The following is a 27,677-nucleotide window of genomic DNA, read 5'->3' as shown; positions in this document are numbered from 1 at the left end:
CAAGAGTCTTCAGCACCACAGTTCAAAAGCATCAATTCTTCGGCACTCAGCTTTCTTTATAGTCCAACTCTCACATCCATACATGACTACTGGAAAAACCATAGCCTTGACTAGATGGACCTTTGTTGGCAAAGCAATGTCTCTGCTTTTTAATATGCTGTCTGCTGCTGCTGCTGCTGCTAAGTCGCTTCAGTCGTGTCTGACTCTGTGCGACTCCAGAGACAGCAGCCCACCAGGTTGGCCATAACTTTTCTTCCAAGGAGTAAGCATCTTTTAATTTCATGGTTGCAGTCACCATCCGCAGTAATTTTGGAGCCCAAGAAAATAAAGTCTGTCACTGTTTCCACTATTTCCCCATCTATTTGCATGACGTGATGGGACCGGATGCCATGATCTTAGTTTTCTGAATGTTGAGTTTTAAGCCAACTTTTTCACTCTCCTCTTTCACTTTCATCAGGAGGCCTTTAGTTCCTCTTCACTTTCTGCCATAAGGGTGGTGTCATCTGCATATCTGAGGTTATTGATATTTCTCCCAGCAATTTTGATTCCAGCTTGTGCTTCCTCCAGCCCAGCGTTTCTCATGATGTACTCTGCATAGAAGTTAAATAAGCAGGGTGACAATATATAGCCTTGATGTACTCCTTTCCCGATTTGGAACCAGTCTGTTGTTCCATGTCCAGTTCTAACTGTTGCTTCCTGAACTGCACACAGATTTCTCAAGAGGCAGGTCAGGTGGTCTGGTATTCCCATCTTTTGAAGAATTTTCCAGAGTTTGTTGTGGTCCACACAATCAAAGGCTTTGGCATAGTCGATAAAGCAGAAGTAGATATTTTTCTGGAACTCTCTTGCTTTTTTGATGATCCCACGGATGTTGGCAATTTGATCTCTTGTTCCGCTGCCTTTTCTAAAACCAGCTTGAACATCTGGAAGTTCACAGTTCACATACTGTTGAAGCCTGGCTTGGAGAAATTTGAGCATTACTTTAGTAGCGTGTGAGATGAGTGCAATTGTGCAGTAGTTTGAGCATTCTTTGGCATTGCGTTTCTTTGGGATTGGAATGAAAACTGACATTTTCCAGTCCTGTGGCCACTGCTGAGATTTCCTAATTTGCAGCATATTGAGTGCAGCACTTTCACAGCATCATCTTTCAGGATTTGAGATAGCTCAACTGGAATTCCATCACCTCCACTAGCTTTGTTCGTAGTGATGCTTCCTAAGGCCCACTTGACTTCACATTCCAGGATGTCTGGCTCTAGGTGAATGATCACACCATCATGGTTATCTGGGTCATGAAGATCTTTTTTGTATGTTTTGTGTATTCTTGCCACCTCTTCTTAATATCTTCTGCTTCTGTTAGGTCCATACCATTTCTGTCCTTTATTGAGCCCATCTTTGCATGAAATGTTTCTTGAAGAGATCTCTACTCTTTCCCATTCTATTGTTTTCATCTATTTCTTTGCATTGATCACTGAGGAAGGCTTTCTTATCTCTCCTTGCTATTCTTTGGAACTCTGCATTCAAATGGGTATATCTTTCCATTTCTCCTTTGCTTTTCACATCTCTTCTTTTCACAGCTATTTGTAAGGCCTCCTCAGACAGCCATTTTACCTTTTTGCATTTATTTTTCTTGGGGATGGTCTTGATACCTGTGTCCTGTACAATGTCACGAACCTCCGTCCATAGTTCATCAGGCAGTCTATCTATCAGATCTAGTCCCTTAAATCTATTTCTCACTTCCACTCTATAATCATAAGGGATTTGATTTAGGTCATGCCTGAATGGTCTAGTGGTTTTCCCTACTTTGTTCAAAAATGACAGAATGGTTTCTGTTCGTTTCCAAGGCAAACCATTCAATATCATGGTAATCCAAGTCTATGCCCCCATCAGTAATGCTGAAGAAACTGAAGTTCTATGAAGACCTACAAGACTTTCTAGAACTAACACCCAAAAAAGATGTCCTTTTCATTATAAGGCACTGGAATGCAAATGTAGGAAGTGAAGAAACACCTGGAGTGACAGCCAAATTTGGCCTTGGAGTACAGAATGAAGCAGGGTAAAGTCTAATAGAGTTTTGCCAAGAGAACTCACTGGTCATAGCAAACACCATCTTCCAACAACACAGAAGACTCTACACATGGACATCACCAGATGGTCAATACCAAAATCAGACTGATTATATTCTTTGTAGCCAAAGATGGAGAAGCTGTATACGGTCAGCCAACACAAGACCAGGAGCTGACTGTGGCTCAGATCATGAGCTCCTTATTGCCAAACTCAGACTTAAGTTGAAGATAGTTGTTTAGAGGACGAGTAATCATTTTTTTCTCAATGCCCTTGTCCCAAATTTTAAATACATGTTTCAACATACTTATCCTTGCAACACAAGAAGCATATATGGACTGTGATAGAATGACAAGGTAGGAGAATGTTGGCTTTGATGGAATTGTTTCATTTATTCCTTAACTACATTTGTGTACCTGCTCTGTCCAACATGATGTTAGGCACTTGGTGTACATTGGTAATAACATGTTCCTGTAAGCCAGAGGGTCATCAGTCCAACAACCAGCTAGCAATGACTAATGTTATCAGTGAAACCACCAGCAATAAGGGAAGCAAATAATGAAAAATAGCAAATGCTAGGGGAAGAATTCGGAGAAGGCAATGGCACCCCACTCCAGTACTCTTGCCTGGAAAATCCCATGGGTGGTAGAGCCTGGTAGGCTGCAGTCCATGGGGTCGCTAAGAGTCGGACACGACTACGAGACTTCACTTTCACTTTTTACTTTCATGCATTGGAGAAAGAAATGGCAACCCACTCCAGTGTTCTTGCCTGGAGAATCCCAGGGACGGCAAAGCCTGGTGGGCTGCCGTCTATGGGGTTGCACAGAGTCAGAGATGACTGAAGCGACTTAGCAGCAGCAGCAGCAGCAACAGGGGAAGAATTATCTTTGTTTTTCTTTTGCATTATAGTTTATTACAAGATTCTGAATATAGTTCCCTCTGCTATACAGTGGGACCTTGTTATCTTTTTTATATATAGTTGCTTTTATCCACTGGGATGGTAAAGAACCTGCCTGCAGTGTGGGAGACCCAGGTTTGATCCCTTGGAAAAGGGACTAGCTACCCAGTCCAGTATTCTTGCCTGGATAATTCCATGGACAGATGAGCCTGGGTGGAGGGTACAGTCCAGGGGGCTGCAAAGAGTCAAAAACAACTGAGTGACTAACACTTTAAGTTTGTATCCACTAATCCTAAACCCCTAACTTACCCTCCTCTTGTCTTTCCCCTGTGGTAACCATGCTGGTCAGAATGGCCATCATGAAGAAGTCTACAAATACTAAACGCCGGAGAGGGTGCAGAGAAATGGGAACTGTTTTTACATAGGAATTTACATTCTTACCTCCTATACTGTAGGTAGGGGTGTAAATTGGTACAACTACTATGGGAAATAGTATAGAGATTCCTTAAAAAAAATTAGAGTTGTGCCATGATCCAGCAGTCCTATTCCTGGGCATATATCTGGAGAAAAACTGTAATTCGAAAAGATCCATGCACCCCTGTGTTCAGAGCAGCACTATTTACAACAGCCAAGATGTGCATGCTCAGTCACTTCAGGCGTGTCCAACTCTTGTGACCTTATGGACTGCGGCCCATCAGGCACCTCTGTCCATGGGGATTCTCCAGGCAAGACTATTGGAGTAGGTTGCTATGCCCTCCTCCAGGGGATCTTCCAGCCCCAGGGATAGGACCTACATCTCATATCTTTCACATTGGCAGGTGGATTCTTTGCTGCTCGCACCACTTGGGTAAGCCGAGACATGATAGCAACCTAAATGTCCATTGACAGATGAATGGATAAAGAAGATGTGTGTGTGTGTGTGTGAGAGAGAGAATATTACTCATTCCAGAATTCCCCACTGTTGATTATTCCAACGCAAACTCCCTGCTTAGACCCATCAATGTTCCCCTAATACTCTGAGAGCATAAAGTTCTAGTCCCTTGATCCTGCTTTGCCTCTCTCTAATTCATTGCTCATTCTCTGCTGTAGCATTTTCATCACACTTGCCCATGGGTTTCACACAGACGTGCCTTTGCTCACACTATGCTTAGGCCTGTCCTGAGCGTCATAACCCCTCACCCAGTTCTTTCTTCAGGAAGCCCTCATGAACACACACAGTAGAGGTTATCTTCCCTTTCTCTGGCCTCAGGGCTACTGAAATTACTGCCTTTGGACCAAATCTGGCTGCTGTATTTTTTTGGAGGAGTCGGGCATGAACTAAAGAGGTTTTTACATTTTTAAAAGTTGGAAAAGAATTTAAAATATTCCATGAGATGTAAAATTATATGAAATCAAATGTCAGTGTCCCTAAGTAAAGTTTTATTAGAGGATTGTGACCTCTATTCCTAACATATTGTCTATGGGTGTTTGTGTTACAGGGGCAGAGTTGAATAGTTCCAAGAAACCAAGCGGCTTGCAAAGCCTGAAATATTTATCTTGCAGTCTTGCAAAGTCTGAAATATTTCTCTCATTCGCTAGTTAATAAATTACAATGCATTGCCCGCCTGGTTAATGAATAATCGATTTTTTTTTAAGGAAGGAAAATTGAAACAACATGATATAATATCTTCTGTGGTAAAAGAAAAGAAAGGAAAAGAAAATGTAGTATGATTGGCAGATTTTTGGCATACAAACTGGAAACAGTTTTCTGTGGTCTTCAGTGTAGAGTTAAATGTTCTCCATAGGGAAGAAAATATTAGAATTTCTTGTTTTATTTATTTTTTTTTCTTCTAAGAATAAGACCAGGTTAGAGATTTACAAAGATTTGAGGTACAGAACCACGTGGCGCCTTTGTTTGGGCATGATCCACGGGCAGTGTTCAGGGCTCCTGTGGGGGCCATGGGGGCTCACAGTGGAGGCGGGGGCGCCTGGGGACCCTTGCTTGGCTTGCTTGTTTGCTTGCTGTGTTCTGCTATGTACTGGAGTTTATGTGAATTAAGTTATACTTATTTATGGATTATATTTAATTTTAGCCAAACTAATCCTCACAAAATGAGCATATTGCTTAAAATGATTCTTGAAAAATGAAGGTGACTTAAACTTGATAATGCAAATATATTTTACATGAGTAAAAAATAAGAATGTGACAGAACTGGTGGTTTCTAGAGTGAGCTCAGTGTCAGACATAGAGGTAAAAATGATCTATTTCACATTAGAGAAGTGGCCAAAAATCTTTTTTTTAAAAAATATCAGAAACTGATTTATATTTACTGTGAATCTCAATTCATAGTAAATATTGTGACTTTGTGAGGTATTTTTTCAAATTTGACACTTCTTTTTAGAACTAAGTGAAATAAACGTGTGAATTCCTGTGTCACAAGGTTAAAACAATATTTTCAATTGAGGCATATTTACTGACAGTAGTTATGGTAATAACATTGAAAGGGAGAATTATGTTTTTGTCTTTCATAAATGTAAAATGTGTATTTTATTTTTGCATAGGTTTTGCTTTTTTATTTTTAAAGAAGTTCATAATGTTCATTTTATATTACTATAATAGTAGATGTATAAAATTTATAAACCTACAATAAACATGCAAGAAGAATGTGCTCCAGAAGTCTTACTAATTAGAAATCTTAAAATTGGTGTTATTAGACAATTCATTATTAGACAATGTCATTATTAGACAATTGTATGCTGCTTAAACATTGATTGTAAAGAAGGGATAGCTTCTCCTCAGTCCTGTTCTCACTTTGATCTTCATAAAATATTTAATTGGCTTGTAAATAATTTTTTTTGAAAAAACATTTGTTTGAGAAGAATTGCTTATAACTCTGAAGCTAGAGTCTACGGACATTGGGTGAGGGAAACCTTTAATTTCATACCTTGTTGTTTTTTCCCTAATAAATAGACTTTTTATGCTTCGTTCTTTTTGAGACTATAGACTCCATATGGGGATGGACCATGTCTATTTTATTGACTGAATCTTGAGTACCCAGTGTAGGGCTTAGCCCGATGGTGATTGACTTGCTGATTATCTCTGACTTTAAAACCAGTAACAAGAGAAGAGTGAGGTGAGGACCTGATCGTGTTGGACTTTCTCCCTCTCACAGGGCGACAACACATCTTGGACTGAGAAAGTGACTTAGCCTGGGAAATAAAATTTAAAATCTTCTTGTTGAAGGAATCCTCCTGTATAATCAGTAGTGTAATGTTAGTTCACGCTATTTTATACATCATTTGCTTTTTCAGACATACTGTCAACCTTCCAGAGGTTTGTTCTACATTTCCTAGTCATTCTATAAATCTACAGTGTTTTAGACTACCAGGATGGGCTCAGTTGAAGGAAATAACTACAGTATTATGCCTAAAGATGCTGTCCTTTCTATGATAGCGTAATAGGTAATCCGAGGAGTGTCAGTCGTTAGAATTGCACAATGTCATAGCTGGGCTGTGCTAATGTTCATCTATGTGTATAATTGTAATCTGGATACTTTTATTGTGACACAATGTATTCAGTTCAACTTTTGATTCAGCTCACTTCAGTTCATATTTAAGCCCAGTATGGAAGGATAAAATGAAACATTCGCATTTTCATTTTATTTCAACCCTTATGGGGCCCTACTTCAGGCAGTGCTAGATGATGACCACACAGAAATGAATTTAGTCAGGTCTCTGGTGAAAGGAATTCAGAGAGAGCCACAGACACCTACAACGTGTGATAAGTCATGCATGGTAAGGGATAACTCTGGTGTGCCGTGGGAACAGAGAGAAAGGGATAAACAGAGCGCCTGGTGGCCCTAGTGATAAAGAACTCAGTCTCGTGAATGGGGAAAGGCATTTATGGGACACTCTCAGACAGACAAGCCTGTGTTCATGAAATGCATGGACAGTACGAGGTAAAGACCAACGATGATGGGACTAGGATAATGGGGAAGTTTCCTGGAGAAGCACAGACTTAAATTGCTTCCACTCAGGCTCATTGGTTCTGCTCTTCTTGTGACTTTGTGCCAAACTGAAAAGAGGAGGAGTGAAAAAGAAAGGCAAAGGAAGCTTCTTAGCTCACACCTCTGAGGCACGACTTCTGAAATGATTAAAGGAAATTAAAACTGCCCAGGGACTCACTGGCTGCGTGTGACTGCCTTCCCACTGGGAAGCCGCAGCTCTGTTTCATGCCTGCTCTCTTCTGTATTATGTAAACTTGTGAACACTAGCCTTTTCCCTCTTCCCTGGATCTTTCTTTTTTCTTTTTTAGTTGGAAAGACCATAAATTCCTTCAGGACATTATTTTCCAGCAGAAATAAGACACACACACACACACACACACACAAAAGAATAAAGAGCAGCTTCTCTTTTGTTGTTCATGAGGACGTTCACTGTCTATCTGTGAAGTCTCAGGCATTTGCATGTGTTGGCATTTGCAGGCACAGTTGGACATCATTACTTTGTCAAAATAATCTATAGAGGGTATTAATTGTGAGTCAACTGATCATTTTGCAGCTCAAAAGCATTTATTATCTTCTGCGGTTGAGGTTTCTAGGTTTGGGGATTATGGCCAATTGAAATTAGTGTGCGTCGTCTAGACAGTGGAATGTAGTTGGTAAGCAGACAAGCTTAGGTAACAGACGCAGCTGGGTGAGGAGCTGGAACCTGACTTCATTCCCTCTGTGACCTACAGCAAGTCTATTAATTTTACAAGCTTTTGTTTCCTCATTTGCATATGGGGAGAATCTTGACCTCATGGGATTAGGATGAAACAAGACCAAAAGTAGCATTGGCTAGATTATAGGATCCTCCTCATCATCAGTGGTAGTCCTCCATTCTCATTTTTTTATGGAAAAAAAAATACTGCTGGTTGGTGGGGATAAATGTGTTTTTAATAGATACACTCTTCCATGTGCTAATAGAGCTTTAGGCTGAGCATGATCATTAGAGCTTCAGTTATCACCTAGAATGAGACAGTCTTAGGAGATGGGGCGTCAACCTGTTAAATCCCTCCAAACCTTTGGCAGTGAGTCAGGCACCATTTCTGACCCAATGTTCTGCTAAGCTTGCCTTTAAGCCTTTGATTAGGTGCTGAAATGGAACTGACTATGAATCTCCACTGCATATACCCATGATTCCTGTTCAGATCTTCAGAGTTAACAAGAGTAAGTTCAATTATTTCCCCATGTATTTGCAGGTAGGTAACATACTGTCCTCTCTAAGTCTGTTCTTTCGTAGCTTTAGCATCTCCAATTCCTTGAATGGTTCCTTAACTGAGACTGGGTCTGCCTTCTACATGACTCTGATTTCCCTCCAAATTTGCTTCAGAAAGTTAATATCTGTCCTCTTAACTGTGCTTCCAGAAACTAATGCGGTATTCCAGATTTCTCAGTATAGAGTACGTAAGCTGTGTTGCCAGAGTCTCATCTTTGAAATGTATAATCTCAGTTGGTAAGAAAATTATACAGCTGTTTTTACATTTCAAATTAAATGGAAATTTAAATGGTTAGGGAGGTAATGACAGGACCCATCCATACCAACAGAGGTCAAACATAAAAATCTTTGTGCGCATGGACCCACTCAAGATGAAAAAAAAAAAAATGTCCCATTCCTATATCTTGTTTGCAAGCAAATGTTAAGTTCTAGTAGCTTTTAAAACTGGTTTCTCTTACAGCATTAAAGATGGCTAACCTAGTTTTGATTAAAAAATTTTTCAAGTGGTGATTTTAAGAATGAAAATCTATATGCTGTAATTATGTGGGTAAGTTAATTTGAAAGCTGTATCTATTTATATATAAAAATCTGTACATTTAATTTGGTTTAAGGATAGCATCTTCAGTTTTGGACTGAACTTACGTAATACTTTAATTCTATTGTGTTGAATATTATTCCGGGAATACTAAATATATCTTGATTTAAAAAAAATAAAAGCAGCCGTGATCGAAATAGGTTTGTGGTAAGTTTTTAAACGTGAGGATCAAGCTGGAATGTACCTCCTAATTTTGTGTTTATATCTGTCTTGGCATTCTGTGAAGCTCTGACACTTTTTATCCCTGGAATATAGATAGTCTTCAGGTTTTTAGCTTCACAGAAAATGCTTCCTAAGCAATGGGTTTAACCTTGGGTCAGGCTAGCTAGTTTGAGAGAGGCACAGTTCAAAGTTACTGATGTAGGCAAATTTAGCGATTAGTTAAATAACAAATCAAAGTGACATAGAGGGATCATCTCTACTATAGCACAATTCTTCACATTTCTTCACTACTTTCTTAGTATTTTATCTGAGCTGCTTTTCCTGTTGGTAGGTAGAACCATTCATTTGATGTAAGGTGAAGGCTGCAGAGTAGAAGCATAATCCAACCAGAGTGTTCCCCATTTTTTAAAATGCCAGGATGGCCCCAACCTTGGGGATATGTTTGATACAGAAAAGGAGAATTTTAGCTAGAGGAGAACAAGCTAAAGAGAGTCAAGGGCTATAAGGATGTGGGAGTTTACATGGGTACTTCTCTTTTGGTGTTGTGGACATTTGAGAATTTGTAGAGCTAAGTTAATGGAGAAGGAAATGGCAACCCACTCCAGTATTCTTGCCTGGAGAATCCCAGGGACGGCGGAGCCTGGTGGGCTGGCGTCTATGGGGTTGCACAGAGTCGGACGCGACTGAAGCGACTTAGCAGCAGCAGCAGCAGAGCTAAGTTGAAAGTTGGAATCTTGACCACTCAGTTATGCAGAAACAAAGGGCAACAAATGCTGACTCATTGTATGTACTTGGAAATAAAGGTATTCATTATTTGGAAAGACAAGGGGGAGTTGCCCTGGGACAAGGCCTTGCCCCTTCTAGTCAAGTGAACAAAGCGACACCAGGTTCCATCTTGCGGTGTTTTCATTTTACAGAGAGTTTATGCAGCTACCAGGCCTCAACTAGATAATTAAGATGACAGTCTATATTTTTATTCCTATTTGTTAGCAAGTGAACTGTGTTTATCTTGGGTCGGTGATCATAAAGAACCGCTTGGAGGAGAACTCTTAGAAAATTCAAATAACTGAGTTGAAAGTGGTAGAAATACATACTTGAGAAATACACTGCTGGTCTAACTGCTTATCCGATGTGCTAGGTTTTGTGGTCAAGTACTAACAGAAGAGGGGAGCAGGCTCTGCTGGCCTTGGCGTAGGTCTCCTAGAGTAGGTGAGCCCAAGAATGTGATTGCCATCCAAATAGTGGAAGCACATTCTTTAAATATGTGCATTAGCCACAGAAGACTGTATTTTCTAGGAACCAGGATATGGTGAGAAAAACAGTTGACCTAGAACTGTCTTTGGCTTTAGAATAACCAACACTTGCATAGTGCTGTCAAACTGGTTTCCACCTGGCGTTCCTTCATTTGCTAATACCACAGCCTTGCTATTCATACTGCAGCGGTATAAATGATCAGAATCAGAAAGGTTAAAGGCTTCAGATCCAGGTTTTCCAGTGTCAGTTGCTGTTCCTTTTCTGCTGCATCCTGCGGTCTCTCAGGAGCGGGTCTGTTTATGGCTGAGTTGCAGCTCCAGTGGAGGCCGAGGAGACAGGGACAAATACTGGTATTTTCAGATGGGTCTTTATTATTAGGCTCTGCCCTGTAATACCTGTTAAATTATGCCTAAGGCATGCCTTTTGGCAAGGTCAGGGCACTATAAAGCCTTTCTGTAAAGCTAAATTCCTGTTGGGAGGCTTTTAAGGTTTTTATATTTTAATGAAGTTATTAAAATGAAAGTTCAGACTTGCATAATTCATAAGTGTTCACTGCCTCTTGTAAAATCTCTGCCACGAAACTCTTCTTAGAAATTTTTCAGTGAAATTCTTATATAAAACAAGTGCATACCTTCCAGTTAAGGTTAAAATAGATTTCTAATTATAGTAAACTGAAGTTTCCCTGTAATACAGCTTTTCAGGGCTGGTTTCCTTTATAATGTTCTCACTGCATGTAAAAAGGTACTAGAAAATTCAAGAGTATTTTCTAGATACTATACACTTGGAATTGGCAACTTTAGTATAAGCTGCTTTCAAATGTTTAAGTAGTCTTGTAGAAACTAGAAATCAAGAAATCCTTTGAAACATGTTGGTTTTGACTTTGGTAAAGGTATGCAGCATGCTTTTAATTTTTAGTGATTGTCACAGATAAATTCAACTTCTATCAAAGCAATGCTGCTGGATTGAGTGTGTTAATGGATTCAGAAACCTGCAAATATACCTGATGAAAATTTGAAAATTTACAAGCTAATGTCCTGATTTTGTGTGTAAGTGTGTATATTCTTTGCAATCAATCCAGGTCGTCTTTTTAAGCAACGCATTTTTAGGTTTTGAACTTAGGGTAATTGCATCTTACTTTAAAATTGTTTCTTATTTAGAGGCATGATGAAATTGTGTAAATGTAATATTTTAACCTTTCAACAACAGGAACCAGTAGTAGAAGCAGCAGCAAGAAAATTTTAGAAACATTAAAAAATTGGAACTTTCCCGTTTGTTCCTACATATCAATAAGAGAAAGAAACACTTTGTATTGCAGGGATATTGATGCCTTTGCTCTCTTTCAATCTGTTGATGGGACTTGGTTTGGGAGGAACTGATATCTTGATTATATTCCTATCCAGGAACACATTATTCTATTTCGGTCTTGCTTTAAGTCCTTTGGTGAAGTTAGTTTTCTTTACAGTTATATTTATAAGGGAATTACTGAATATATTATGGTATATCCAAACAAGAGGATGTCATACAACTAGAAGAAGTAATGGCACATTTATACATACTGGCCTGGAGGAGTCTCTATTATCTACTGCTAGGTGAAAAAATATTAGAGTAATTCTGATTTTTATGATCTCATTCTTATACAATGCATATGTTATATGTACATGTATAAAATATGTAAATAAAAAACTTTAATGAGTTTCAAATTGTTTCTTTGAACTCTTTGTGAATGGAAAGGGATTAGAAGGACTAGTTTGGGGACTTAATTTTTTACCTTCCATTGAAAATTAGTGGTGGAGTTGTAAGTTATCTTAGTTTTATGAAGCTTCTCCATAATTTGAAAACTAAAGATCAAGGACAATAGTGTAACAGTGCTATGTGTGAACGCATTTGTTTAATTAATTAGGTTATGCAAGTCCATAATGCTAACAAAGGGCAGCTATAACATCCGTAGATAACTGACTTCTACAGTTCCATATGTACATGTATTAGCTCTGCAAGTGTGCCATCACAAAATATGCATTTAACTCTTTTTGGTTCACATGGAACAATTAATCACACTGTCATATCGTTGGCTGACATCAGTAGTTTGAAGTCTAGAATGTTTTAAGTCAGTCTCAATAACATTGCTTTAGTTTTGAGTAAAAGCATTTTGAGATTTCCCAAGGAGATCAAATCATGTGCTCATCTCAAAGGTAAAAAGTTAACTTTGCAAGGAAACAAAGTCTTTTTTTTTTTTTTTTTGTAGAAGAAAAAAATAATAGAAAACCTCCTAGTTTTCCTGGGAACACTAAGAATGATAGCAAAAATTAGTCTATTAGGAATTTTTGAAGGCAACCAGCTGCTATGGTCTCTTGACTTTTATAAGGAATTAGTCTATAAAGGAGTGAAAAAGTAAGGTGATGAGCCACTGCTTTATCTGTTCACGCTGGGCTAGAGATGTGACTAGAGGACCATTTTTGTCTTTACTTCTTCACAGGAAAATGTCTTTATGACCCTCACTGAGGAATAAATATGGAAATGTGTGCATTTCTGGGTTACTCTTTTCCTTTACCTCCTGGAGAATGTCTGTTTCACTTTTTCTTTTTAAGTACTAAGGAAGTGGGGGAATAAAGGAAAAAAAAAATCTGAAAATGACAGCTAAATTTAATTTCAAGAAAACGGTTTTGTTTCTGATCTTATTTCTTAGTTGGTATTTCTATTATAGTATTATTACTCTGATGCCAAAATAATTTCATTAAATGGAAAAAAATTAAAGTCAGATTAGTTGGAAGATAAAGGCAAAATAAGCAGTTAGATTGGCAGAATCTTAAAATCCGTAACTGATTGTTTAGGTAGGGAGGGTTGAAGTATTTCTCCCTAATATTAGTGCCAAGCCCTCTGAGAAGACAAGCATACAATCCCTGTTCTCAAGGTAGCTCATGGGACAAGCAAGTGGCAAGGCCATAAAAAGGAAGGAAAAAGAGATAAATTTATAACAAACCAGGAATAAAGGATGAAGGGACCAAACACAAACAATATATCCTTTTGAAAGTGGAAATGACTATAATAAAGTGCATTTTTAAAAAAAAAAAAAAAGATTGTTTTTGATGTTTCTATGTCTCCGAGCATCGTTATGGTATTTTGGACTTGATAGTATTTTCCATTTTTGTTACCTAACTGTTCCAGGCCTAATGGGAAACAGGCAGTTTCATGAAAGGAAGTGAAAAATAGCAAAGCCATTTGTAATATATTTTTAAAATTTTAAATATAGTTAATTTAGGTGGCGAAATGGTACAGAATCTTGCAGGAGTTGCAAGAGATGCAGGTTCGGTCCCTGGGTCGGATTCCCTGAAGTAGGAAGTGGCAACCCACTCCAGTGTTCTTGCCTGGAAAATTCCCTGGACAGAGGAGTCTGGCGGGCTACAGTCCATGGTGCCACAGAGAGTAGGCCAGGAGTGAGTACACATAGTTAATTTATAACATTGACACAAATGCAATATATTTTTAATAGTTTTATTTAAAAACTAAAATACTTTTTTTTAAATAAATAGTTTTATCAAATACATATAGTATAGATAATAAAATCTCTTAAAGCCCACTAAACACAGTTTAAAAACAATTATTTGGGACTTCAATCCTGCCAGTGCAGTCATCGATTAAATCTGACTTTCCCTATTCATTCTGTATCCTGAATGGAAAACAGAGGATAGTGGGAATGAATGGAAACTCAGGGAAGCAAATAGAGCCATTCTAGGTTGAATCAGTGAGTTGTGCAGCTGTGGGGTCTGTTTCTGATGGTTACTTATGGAAAAGCACAGGGTCCTACAAGACAACACACAGTAAAGCTTTAGAGATTCCCCTTTCAAGCCTATAACTGAAAACAGATCCATACATTGATCTTAACCCATTCCATCTCCTACAGCAACAAGTTTTACTGCTGCTGCTGCTAAGTTGCTTCAGTTGTGTCCAACTCTGCGATCCCATAGATGGCAGCCCACCAGGCTCCCCCATCCCTGGGATTCTTCAGACAAGAACACTGAAGTGGGTTGCCATTTCCTTCTCCAATGCATGAAAGTGAAAAGGGAAAGTGAAGTCGCTCAGTCGTGTCCAACTCTAGAGACCCCATGGACTGCAGCCTACCAGGCTCCTCCGTCCATGGAATTTTCCAGGCAAGAGCACTGGAGTGGGGTGCCATTGCCTTCTCCGACAAGTTTTACTACTCAACTATAAAGCAGCAGAGAAATTTTGGCAAAGAACTTGAGTAGAAAGGTGCCTTTGAGATGATTCTCAGTGGCCCTCCCTTTTATCTACTTTCTTTCAAGCATCAGAGTCCCTCCCTAATTCTAGCATTGTGGGATGTGACAAACAGGTAGGTCTCACTGTAGCTCAGCCTTTCATGATTCAGACTTTAATCATCTCTCTGCTCAGCTTTCCTTTTCCGTACTACAAAGTCCCAGTCTTCTAAGCCTGTCCTCACACACAGCTCCTTCATCCCTGTTTCAGCGGCCTCTCTGGCAGCTGGTCCTTTAACCCTACGCTCTTTCTGACCGTAACCACAGGCACACCACACATGGATGGGCTTTAGTCTGGGTCAAGGTAGGGCATTTTCCCCCTCTTGTATTTGTAAAATCTTCCATGACAACACCAAGCCTCTCTTTTGTAGTGGCACACTTGATAAATGTCTTCAAAGGATGACTCTAGATGACTGTTCTTGGCTTATAATTGATTGACCCTATTATTTTTATACTCTAACACTTTTTCCTTTCAATATATTCTAAGCTTACCCACACTGAAGCTCATCTACCACACTCTGGATTACTCAACCTACTCAACAAAGATTTTTTTTATTCACTGAGCTTGGAATTTCAGTGGCTGGAAACATGTATGTTACCTTCAAAATGGAAGTTTCAAGATGACTTAGTAAAAATTCACAGCGTTCTTTGGAACTATTTCTACTTTTCCATCTGCAGATCTTTTTAACATTGTTCAGCGGCGCTCTCTTTTCTTGGTATGTTGCAATTCTAATTTCTTTGATTTTCTTATTTAAATACATAAGATTGGCTCACAGAGTCCCATAGCATTTTATAGGGAGAGCAAGATTTCAATCAGCCATTGATACTGAGTAGCTGGTAAAACTTTTCTTTAGTCTTCCTCTAGCACCTAATTGGAGAGGGAAATGGCAACCCACTCCAGTATTTTGGCCTGCAAAATTCCATGGACAGAGGAGCCTGGCAGGCTATGGTCCTTGGGGTTCGGACATGGCTGAGCACGAGCACCTAACAGTCACTTGGATCCCTTTGACATGAACTTTCTTTCTTAAGGTTCCAGCAACATCCCTACTCTTCTGATACATTTGAAATTTCACTGTTTTATATCTCATCCTCTTTGGTGCATAATGAATCAATCATTAAAAATAACCTACCAATCTGTACACTGAGAAACTGACACAATCAGCCTAGAAATCCACTAATAATTTATGTCTGATCTTATGAACTCACTGATCCTGTCTTTGCTATTTAAGTCACCAAAATCCAGTTGAACAATCAATCAAATTTATTACATATTAATGGCTTCCACGGAGAAGGCAATGGCACCCCACTCCAGTACTCTTGCCTGGAAAATCCCATGGATGGAGGAGTCTAATAGGCTGCCGTCTATGGGGTCGAACAGATCGGACTCGACTGAAGTGACTTCACTTTCACTTTTCACTTTCATGCATTGGAGAAGGAAATGGCAACCCACTCCAGTGTTCTTGCCTGGATAATCCCAGGGGTGGGGGAGCCTGGTGGGCTGCTGTCTATGGGGTCGCACAGAGTCGGACACGACTGAAGTGACTTCACTTTCACTTTGGCAACCCACTCCAGTGTTCTTGCCTGGAGAATCCCAGGGGCGGGGGAGCCTGGTGGGCTGCTGTCTATGGGGTTGCACAGAGTCGGACACGACTGAAGCGACTTAGCAGCAGCAGCAGCAGCAGCAATGGCTTCCATGATCTAGTTTTCGTTTCAGCATAAAGCAGTGTTGGAATCAGGTAGAATTTTTGGCCATCTCTCAAACTATAACAGGTAGTTAACCATCTGTCATCCAGGTTGAACATGGTGAGAAAGAATAATGCCTGAGAAGTCATGTTTTATTCATAGAGTCTGAAGACTTCTTGGGTTGAGACCCTAAATCTGCCAAATACTGATTCTGTGACCTTGGGAAAGTTTCCTCTCTGTGCTTTACTTCTACCAATAAAATAGCATTAAAAATATTTATCTACATCATAGGGTTGTAAGTGGGAATTAAGTCAGCTCACACAGGTAAAGCGTTTAGAAGGGTATCTGGCTCACATTGTGTGCTGTGAGTGTCTGCTGTTTTCATGTGTACAGCCGAGGACTGGCATTGTGCCTGGCACTGAGTGTGTGTTCAAATGATGTTTGTCATAAGATTGGATATGTACCTGCTGGCTAAGGGACTTATTTCGGAGTTTTGGTGCTGTTCTGAATGAATGCTTTCAGCCTGTTGTTCATATTTTCTGATGTCTGATCTAGCCCATGTCTCATGTCTGCTCTTCTCACTTCATCCAAACCAGTTAGCCCTTCAGGCATAGCATCTCTCTGTGTTTGGTGGGAAATGTGGCTGGGTCTCACATTTTTGGATGATCCAGTTTAAAGATTTGTCATTTCTTTCACAGGTCAGTTTGTTCACATCTTAGGGATTCATACTATTTTATCCATGTTGTAATTAAGCCTTTCAAAGTGTCACAGAATTTTATATTGCAACATTCAAGCCTAAAATTAGGATGAAGCCTTCTGACATCATGACCAACTTAATATGCACATTCCTATCTCGTTAGCTCAATAAGATGCCAGTTTATGCATATTGTGGCTTGACCCTGATATCATGGCCAATTAATTTGCATATCCCTATCTAATTGGCTCAAATAAGTTTTTGCCACTTTATTTGTTGGCTCAGCTCCCAGACTAGTGCCTTTTAGTCCAAATCAGTTGAATTTGAAGTGGTTTTCTTTGTCATGCTTTCAACACCAATGGAAAGACAGATAAGAGTGGTGGTCATGAATGTATAAAGAACAACCTACTGCATTTGTTTCCGGTTGGAAAAAAACTGAAGAAAAGACAATAACTTAGGTATGTGGTCAAGGTACTTTTTAGGAAAGAGGATACTGAGCTAGTTAAGAAGAAATAGGGAGTTTTTGTTTTTTGTTTTTTTGAAACTGCAGTGGATTGGGCAAGGGGTGTATTCTGTATCACTGATGAAAATTCTAACTTGGAATTTGGCTGACCTGGACCTCAGCTGAAATTATGATGTAGAATCTAAGCCTCTATAACATATTTTTCTCTTTCTACTTTTTTAAACAAAAGACTTGTGATATAATTGACAAACATTGTAAGTTTAAAGTGTGCAGTGTGTTGATTTCAAATATTTATATATATTGCAATATGATTTCCACCTAGCTTCAGCTAACTCTATACATTCATATAAAGTATACATACATATAAAGTATATTTTCCTATTAAGATGCATAAGAATAACATAGAGGAATTTTAAAATGACATTTTCAGATTCCCACTCATTGATATTCAATTACAGTGTGGTCTGACGTCGTCTGGGAAATCTTAAAATTTAACATGTGTCTTGGGTGATTCTCATGTAGGTAGAATGTCACATCTTGATGAATAGTACTTGAAAGAGTAACAGACCTGTGCTCATTCATGGTTTCTACGTGGAGTCTAGTGTTTCCCCAAGGGTGGGTAAATTGCTCTTTCCTAGATAACTTTAAGAATATAAATTATTATATTTCTGCTGCTGCTGCTAAGTCGCTTCAGTCACGTCCGACTCTGTGCGACCCCATAGACGGCAGCCCACCAGGCTCCCCCATCCCTGGGATTCTTCAGGCAAGAACACTGGAGTGGGTTGCCATTTCCTTCTCCAATGCATGAAAGTGAAAAGTGAAAGTGAAGTCGCTCAGTTGTATCCAACTCTTAGCGACCCCATGGACTGCAGCCTACCAGGCTCCTCCACCCATGGGATTTTCCAGGCAAGAGTACTGGAGTGGGGTGCCATTGCCTTCTCCCTATTATATTTCTAGGACAGTAGAAACGAGAAGACAAACCCATGACAATGAAAAAAACATTACATTTTGAAGGAAGGAAAGGAGTGTGTGTGTGTGTGTGTGTGTGTGTGTGTGTGTGTGGCAGGGCTGGGGAAGCAGAACAAATCATACTGGTTTAGGCATCAGTCTGCCATAAAGTGATGGTGACTCCTCTACTACCATGCCCCTCCTTTTCTTCCTCTCCCATCATCTCCCTCAAATAGTTGGTGCCATTTGTTAAATCCATCACCCCTTCTTTTGGGACTTAAGATGCTTTGGGGACCTCTCGTATAATCCTACTCTTTGCTTTTCACAATATACATTCCCTAGTGATAAGACAGTTCTGGGGACTGGTAGGAAGAAGACTGGAGGTAGAACTTGTGGTGAAAAGTGAAAGAGAGAAAAAAATGTGCTAGATTGTGAACAGTTTCTGTTCACAATCGCCAAGACATGGAAACAATCTCAATGTCCACTGACAGATGAATGGATAATGAAGGTGTGGTACACATCTATAATGGGATACTACTCAGCCATAAAAAAGAAGGAAACAATGCCATTTGTGGCAACGTGGATGCAACTAGAGATTTTCATACTGAATGACGTAAGTCAGAAAGAGAAAGACAAATACCATATGATATCACATATGTGGAATCTAAAATATAGCACAAATGAACTTATCTACAAAACAGAAATAGACTCATAGACATAGAGAACAGATTTGTGTTTGCCAAAGGGGAGAGGGGTGGGTAAGGATGGAGTGGGAGGTTGAGGTGAGCAGATATAAGCTATTATATATAGGATGGATAAACAATGAGGTCCTATTGTGTAGCACAGGGAACTATAATATGTTCAATATCCAGAGATAAACCATAATGGAAAGGAATACAAAAAAGAATATGTGTGTGTGTGTATGCACACATAGATACAACTGAATCATTTTGCTATATAACAGAAATTAACAACATTTGCAGTTAACAACATTGTAAATAAACTGCACTTCAATTAAAAAGTTTTAAAAAGAGAACAAGTTTCTACCGCACTTTCCAACCAGTCCTCAAGTGATCTCTGAACTGACTGTACCTTGTAACCCCCTCTTCAGCATCCTGACATCAGCAGACTGCTGCAATAGGTGCATATCATTTTAGTCCTTCATATGTTTTCCCCGCACCCTCTTGCTGCCAATGGTTGGCATATTTCTGATGTTATCTTCACAATTTACGTGAACACAAACCATATGAACAGGCTGGGCTGCAAATTTTTACCTTGGTCTGCTTGCCATGGTTCCTAGCGGTACAAAAACTGAAAAATTTCAGAATAATTCTGTCCTACTTTAAGGGCAAGAGGAAAATGGAACAGTCTTTGAGATGTTCTGTGTTGGAATTGTATGACCTAGACTTCAGTCCTAGCTCTACCATTACAAATTGGGTGACTTTGAAGGTCAATACTGACAAAAGCAATGGCCAGTATTGAATGCCACCTATGTGCTAGATGTGGAGCAAGATGATGTATGTACATTATCTAGGGTCTCTAAGCTTCAATTTTCTGAGAATATTACCTTTATAACAACCTTGCAGGCCTATCTTGAGGACCACATGAGAAAAACAAGTAAGAAAAGTGAAGTGAAAGTTGCTCAGTCGTGTCCAATTCTTTGCAACCCCATGGACTATACAGTCCATGGAATTCTCCAGGCCAGAATACTGGAGTGGGCAGCCTTTCCCTTCTCCAGGGGATCTTCCCAACCCAGGGAACGAACCTAGGTCTCCCGCATTGCAGGCAGATTCTTCACCAGCTGAGCCCAAGGGAAGCCCAAGAATACTGGAGTGGGTAGTGTATCCCTTCTCCAGCAGATCTTCCCAACCCAGGGATCAAACTGGGGTCTTCTGCATTTCAGGCAGATTCTTTACCAACTGAACTATCAGGGAAGCCCAGGTAAGAAAAGGTTTTCAAAATTAGAAAAGTGTTCTATAACTATGTGATAATGAGTTCCTAATACTCAAACACAATTTTCAGATTCAAGTTAAAAAGTAGAACTTCTCTCTAAAATAGTAGACTTAAAAACTTATCACTTCCATCTTGCTGATTCAGAAGCTTTGTCTTTCCTTCTTGAAACAGGTACTCAGTGGAAAACTTTCAAAATTTTGTTTATCTTGTGATACAAAGCTCAAACTGAATTTAAGAGTTTTGATATTCCTCATTAGAGCTGTACTTGGAATTCTCTTTTGGGGATGGCTAGAAAACACACACACACACACACACACACACACACACACACAATCAAAACAAGCAAACCTGGGAAGAGTAATTGTATAACAACAACCAGGGCCAAGATTAGGAGCAACGTATCTAGTTATTTCTGACTTGTGAATCTACACAGGTAGAAATTTGAATATAAAAATTAGACAGGAAAAAAATGCAGAAATAGGACCTGACACTTTTAGGAATTCTCAACTCTTCTGATGCTTTCAATTTCTTAGACCTCTTTGCTATAGACTATTAATATCCCCCTAAAAATCATACATTGGAACAGAATCCCCAGTGTGATGGTATTTGGAGGCAGGACCTTTGTGAATTGATTAGGTCTTGAGGGTCAAGCCCTCATGGATGAGATTAGTGGCCTTATAAAAGAGACCCCAAAGAGATGCACTCCTTCTACCTGTGAGGACAGAGAAAACATCTGTGTATGAACCATGAAGGAGGTTCTCATCAGACAGAACCTGTGGACACCTTAATCCTAGAAGCCTCAGCCTCCAGAACTGTGAGAAATACCTGTTTAAGAGATACTCATGTTACAGTATTCTGTTAGAGCAGCCTGAACGGGCTAAGGCACTCTTCATATTCCTACCTCAATTTTCACGAAAAGAAAATGTGTGAAGGCTGCAGAGGCATATTAAGATATGGTTACAACAGAAGGCTTGATTTATTCCCCCCTCCCAAGTACAGGGCACAAAAGCTACTCATTTCCTACTGTACTAGTTGCTCCTGAAGAACAGCCTTGCAGCCTGAAAGACTTAATATTTCAATACAAATAGTTAGATTCAGAAACTCTTGCTGTTGCTTACAAATACTTGAGAGTTGGAATAGGAAGCATCCAGGTTCAAGCCTCTACTGTAGGTAAGTGAATGGGCCAATCAAATTTGTGACTGTAAAGTAGGAGTTGGGATTTGCATTGCTAGCTATATTGGGCATATGATGGAAGCAGAATCTTTGAGCCATACATTTTGAATTAACACAGTAAAAGAGACAAACACTGACTATGTTGAAGAAAGTATGAAATTATTTTTAAACTGTTTCTATTTCTTATTTTTTCAATATTTAATTCCATACCTAGTCTTAATCTGATATTGGGTCTTGGTAAACATGGGTCTACTGATATCTTTTTGTTTGAACTGACCAGCCAATCCCATCACTGTTAAAAAATATACTGTATGTCATTTATCATCATATGTCAATTATACATCAGTAACTTTAAGTATAAAGATGGTAATTGCATTCTTATTTATGAAGCCCCAAACAGAAACAACAAACAGTAAGGGTACAGATAATTAAATAATAATGTATCCATTTCTGTTCAGTTAAGTTCAGTTGCTCATTCATATCCTACTCTTTGCAACTTCATCGGCTACAGCACACCAGGCCTCCCTGTCCATCACTAACGCCCAGAGTTTACTCAAACGCATGTCTATCGAGTCGGTGATGCCATCCAACCATCTAATCCTCTGTTGTCCCCTTCTCCTCCCGCCTTCAATCTTTCCCAGCATCAGAGTCTTTTCCAATGAGTCAGTTCTTCACATCAGGTGGTCAAAGTATGGAGTTTCAGCTTCAGCATTAGTCCTTCCAATGAACACCCAGGACTGATCTCCTTTAGGATGGACTGGTTGGATCTCCTTGCAGTCCAAGGGACTGTCAAAAGTCTTCCCCAACACCACAGTTCAAAAGCATCAGTTCTTTGGCACTCAGCTTTCTGTAGAGTCCAACTCTCACATCCATACATGACTACTGGAAAAACCATAGCTTTCACTAGACAGACCTTTGTTGGCAAAGTAATGTCTCTGGTTTTTAATAAACTGCCTAGGTTGGTCATAACTTTTCTTCCAAGGAGCAAGCATCTTTTAATTTCATGGCTTCAGTCACCATCTGCAGTGATTTTGGAGCCCTCGCAAAATAAAGTCTGTCACTGTTTCCATTGTTTCCCCATCTGGTGATGGGACCAGATACCATGATCTTAGTTTTCTGAATGCTGAGTTTTAAGCCAAATTTTTCACTCTCCTCTTTCACTTTCAATAGGAGGCTCTTCAGTTCCTCTTCCCTTTCTGCCATAAGGGTGGTGTCATCTGCATATCTGAGGTTATTGATATTTCTCCCAGCAATCTTTTTTTTTCTTATTTCTTTTTTTTTTTTTTTAACTTTATTTGGAGGCTAATTACTTTACAATATTGTGGTGGTTTTTCCCATACATTCACGTGAATCAGCCATGGGTGTACATGTGTTCCCCATCCTGACCCTCCCTCCCACCTCCCTCTCCATCCCATCCCTCTGGGTCATCCCAGTGTACCAGCCCTGAGCACCCTGTCTCATGCATCAAACCTGGACTGGTGATCTATTTCACATATGATAATATACATGTTTCAATGCTATTCTCTCCAATTGTCCCACCCTCATCTTCTCCCACAGAGTCCAACAATCTGTTGTTTACATCTGTGTCTCTTTTGCTGTCTCGCATATAGGGTCATTGTTACTGGTAATCTTTCTAAATTCTATATATATGTGTTAATATACTGTATTGGTGTTTTTCTTTCTGACTGACTTCACTCTGTATACTAGGCTCCAGTTTCATCTACCTCATTAGAACTGATTCAAATGCATTCTTTTTAATGGCTGAGTAATATTGCACTGTGTATATGTACCACAGCTTTCTTATCTGTTCATCTGCCGATGGACATCTAGGTTGCTTCCATGTCCTGGCTATTATAAACAGTGCTGCGGTGAACATTGGGGTACACATGTCTCTTTCAAATCTGGTTTCCTCGGTGTGTATGCCCAGCAGTGGGATTGCTGGGTCATAAGGCAGTTCTATTTCCAGTTTTTTAAAGGACTCTCCACACTGTTCTCCATAGTGGCTGTACTAGTTTGCATTCCCACCAACAGTGTAAGAGGGTTCCTTTTTCTCCACACCCTCTCCAGCATTTATTGTTTGTAGACTTTTTGATAGCATCCATTCTGACTGTGTGAGATGGTACCTCATTGTGGTTTTGATTAGCATTTCTGTGATAATGAATTATGCTGAGCATCTTTTCATGTGTTTGGTAGCCATTTGTATGTCTTCTTTGGAGAAATGTCTATTTAGTACTTTGGCCCATTTTTTGATTGGGTCATTTATTTTTCTGGAATTGAGCTGCAGGAGTTGCTTGTATATTTTTGAGATTAATTCTTTGTCAGTTGCTTCATTTGCTATTATTTTCTCCCATTTGGAAGGCTGTCTTTTCACCTTGCTTATAGTTCCTTCATTGTGCAAAAGCTTTTAAGTTTAATTAGGTCCCATTTGATTATTTTTGCTTTTATTTCCATTGCTCTGGGAGATGGGTCATAGAGAATCCTGTTATGATTTATGTCAGAGAGTGTTTTGCCTATGTTTTCCTCTAGGATTTTTGTAGTTTCTGGTCTTACATTTAGATCTTTAATCCATTTTGAGTTTATTTTATGTATGGTGTTAGAAAGTGTTCTAGTTTTATTCTTTTACACATGATTGACCAGTTTTCCCAGCACCACTTGTTAAAGAGATTGTCTTTTCTCCATTGTATATTCTTGCCTCCTTTGTCAAAGATAAGGTGTCCATAGGTGTGTGGATTTATCTCTGGGCTTTCTATTTTGTTCCATTGATCAATATTTCTGTCTTTGTGCCAGTACCATACTGTCTCGATGACTGTTGCTTTGTAGTATAGATTGAAGTCAGGCAGGTTGATTCCTCCAGTTCCATTCTTATTTCTCAAGATTGCTTTGGCTATTTGAGGTTTTTTGTAATTTCATACAAATTGTGAAATTATTTGTTCTAGTTCTGTGAAAAATACTGTTGGTAGCTTGATAGGAATTGCATTGAATCTATAGATTGCTTTGGATAGTATACTCATTTTCACTATATTGATTCTTCTGACCCATGAACATGGTATATTTCTCCATCTATTTGTGTCGTCTTTGATTTCTTTCATCAGTGTTTTATAGTTTTCTATATATAGGTCTTTTGTTTCTGTAGGTAGATTTATTCTTAAGTATTTTATTCTTTTCGTCACAATGGTGAATGGAATTGTTTCCTTAATTTCTCTTTCTCTTTTCTCAATGTTAGTATATAGGAATGCAAGGGATTTCTGTGTGTTAATTTTATGTCCTGCAACTTTACTGTATTCATTGATTAGCCCTAGTAATTTTCTGGTGGAGTCTTTAGGGTTTTCTATATAGAGGATCATGTCATCTGCAATGAGAGTTTTACTTCTTCTTTTCCAATCTGGATTCCTTTTATTTCTTTTTCTGCTCTGATTGCTGTGGCTAAAACTTCCAAAACTATGTTGAACAGTAGTGGTGAGAGTGGGCATCCTTGTCTTGTTCCTGACTTTCAGGGAAATGTTTTCAGTTTTTCACCATTGAGGATGTTTGCTGTGAGTTTATCATATATGGCTTTTATTATGTTGAGGTATGTTCCTTCTATGCCTGCTTTCTGGAGGTTTTTTTTTTTTTATCATAAATGGATGTTAAATTTTGTCAAAGGCTTTCTCTGCATCTATTGAGATAATCATATGGTTTTTATCTTTCAATTTGTAATGTGGTGTATCACATTGATTGATTTGCAAATATTGAAGAATCCTTGCATCACTGGGCTAAAGCCCACTTGGTCATGATGTATGATCTTTTTAATATGTTGTTGGATTCTGTTTGCTAGAATTTTGTTAAGGATTTTTACATCTATATTCATCAGTGATATTGGCCTGTAGTTTTCTTTTTTCTGTGGCATCTTTGTCAGGTTTTGGTATTAGGGTGATGGTGGCCTCATAGAATGAGTTTGGAAGTTTACCTTCCTCTGCAATTTTCTGGAAGATTTGAGTAGGATAGATGTTAGCTCTTCTCTAAATTTTTGGTAGAATTCAGCTGTGAAGCCATCTGGTCCTGGGCTTTTATTTGTTGGAAGATTTCTGATTACAGTTTCGATTTCTGTGCTTGTGATTGGTTTGTTAAGATTTTCCATTCCTTCCTGGTTCAGTTTTTGAAGGTTATACTTTTCTAAGAATTCGTCCATTTCTTCCAAGTTGTCCATTTTATTGGCATATAGTTGTTGATAGTATTCTCTTATGATCCTTTGTATTTCTTGTTGTCTGTTGTGATTTCTCCATTTTCATTACTAATTTTGTTGATTCTTCTCCCTTTGTTTCTTGATGAGTCTGACTAATGGTTTTTCTATTTTATTTACCTTCTCAAAGAACCAGCTTTTAGCTTTGTTGATTTTTTCTATGGTCTCTTTTGTTTCTTTTGCATTTATTTCTGCCCCAATTTTTTGATTTCTTTCCTTCTACTAACCTTGGGGTTCTTTATTTCTTCCTTTTCTAGATGCTTTAGGTGTAGAGTTAGGTTATTTACTTGACTTTTTTCTTGTTTTTTGAGGAATCTTGTATTGCCATGAACCTTCTCCTTAGCACTGCTTTTACTGAGTCCCAAAGGTGTTGGGTTGTTGTGTTTTCATTTTCATTTGTTTCTATGAAGATTTTTATTTCTTTTTTGAATTCTTCTGTGATCTGTTGGTTATTCAGAAGCGTGTTGTTTAGCCTCCATATGTTGGAATTTTTAATAGTTTTTTTCCTGTAGTTGACATCTAATCTTACTGCATTGTGATCAGAAAGGAATGAATTGGAATGATCAGCTTGGAATGATTTCAGTGTTTTTGAATTTATCAAGGCTAGATTTATGGCCTAGGATGTGATCTATTCTGGAGAAGGTTCCGTGTGCACTTGAGAAAAATGTGAAATTCATTGTTTTTCTCCCAGCAATCTTGATTCCAGTTTGTGCTTCATCCAGTCCAGCATTTCTCATGATGTACCCTGCATATAAGTTAAATAAGCAGGGTGACAGTATACAGCCTTGACGTACTCCTTTCCTGATTTGGAACCAGTCTGTTGTTCCATATCCAGTTCTAACTGTTGCTTCCTGACCTGCATACAGATTTCTCAAGAGGCAGATCAGGTGGTCTGATATCCCCATCTTTGGAAGAATTTTCCGAGTTTGTGGTGATCCACACAGACAAAGGCTTTGGCATTGTTAATAAAGCAGAAGTAGATATTTTTCTAAAACTCTCTTGCTTTTTTGATGATCCAACAGATGTTGGCAATTTGATCTCTGGTTCCTCTGCCTTTTCTAAAACCAGCTTGGACATCTGGAAATTCATGGTTCATGTACTATTGAAGCCTGGCTTGCAGAATTTTGAGCATTACTTTGCTAGTGTGTGAGATGAGTGCAATTGTGTGGTAGTTTGAGCATTCTTTGGTGTTGCCTTTCTTTGGGATTGGAATGAAAACTGACCTTTTCCAGTCCTGTGGCCACTGCTGAGATTTCCTAATTTGCTGGCATATTGAGTGCAGCACTTTCACAGCATCATCTTTTAGGATTTGAAGTAGGTCAACTGGAATTCTATCACCTCCACAAGCTTTGTTTGTAGTGATGCTTCCTAAGGCCCACTTGACTTCACATTCCAGGATGTCTGGCTCTAGGTGAGTGATCACACTATCGTGATTATCTGGGTTGTGAAGATTTTTTGGTAGTTCTTTTGTGTATTCTTGCCACCTCTTCTTAATATCTTCTGCTTCTGTTAGGTTCATACCATTTCTGTCCTTTATTGAGCCCATCTTTGTATGAAATGTTCCTTTGCTAGCTCTCATTTCCTCGAAGAGATCTCTAGGCGTTCCCATTCTATTATTTTCCTGTATTTCTTTGCACTGATTTCTGAGGAAGGCTTTCTTATCTCTCCTTGCTATTCTTTGGAACTCTGCATTCAAATGGGTGTATCTTTCATTTTCTCCTTTGCCTTCACTTCCCTTCTTTTCACAGCTATCTGTAAGGCCTCAGACAGCCATTTTGCTTTTTTGCATTTCTTTTCCTTGGGGATGGTCTTGATCCTTGTCTCCTGTACTATGTCATGAACCTCTGTCCATAGTTCATCAGGAACTCTGTCTATCATCTAATCCCTTGAATCTATTTGTCACTTTCACTGTTTAATTGTATAGGATTTGATTTAGGTCATGCCTGAATGGTCTGGTTGTTTCCTCTACTTTCTTCAATTTCAGTCTGAATTTGGCAATAAAGAGTTCATGATCTGAGCCACAGTCAGCTCTGAGTCTTGTTTTGGCTGACTGTACAGAGTTTTTCCA

General features: G+C 39.0%; 1 protein-coding gene and 1 long non-coding RNA gene across 16 annotated transcripts in view; one reads left to right on the top strand and one right to left on the bottom strand.

Moving 5' to 3' along the window:
* The window catches only part of SYT1 (synaptotagmin 1), a 615,410-nt gene that overhangs the window by 75,778 nt on the left and 511,955 nt on the right, over positions 1-27,677 (bottom strand). The gene's annotated exons all lie outside the window — the stretch shown is intronic.
* LOC147371304 (uncharacterized) overlaps positions 1-27,677 on the top strand; it is a 213,901-nt gene that overhangs the window by 25,113 nt on the left and 161,111 nt on the right. Inside the window, exon 3 of one of the 11 annotated variants that reach the window (XR_015163445.1) lies at positions 4,438-15,758. The exons of the other annotated variants lie outside the window; for them this stretch is intronic. This is a non-coding gene — a long non-coding RNA (uncharacterized LOC147371304). Of the gene's footprint in view, positions 1-4,437; positions 15,759-27,677 lie in introns of those variants that run through there. 11 annotated transcript variants of the gene reach the window in all.

This window comes from Bos grunniens, chromosome 5 (assembly GCF_055505025.1).
Source record: "Bos grunniens cultivar Pamir isolate PY7600 chromosome 5, Bosgru_T2T1.0, whole genome shotgun sequence".
NCBI classification, from domain to species: Eukaryota; Metazoa; Chordata; class Mammalia; order Artiodactyla; family Bovidae; genus Bos; species Bos grunniens.
Note: the sequence above shows the minus strand (reverse complement) of the source record. Positions and strands in the feature narration are given on the sequence as shown.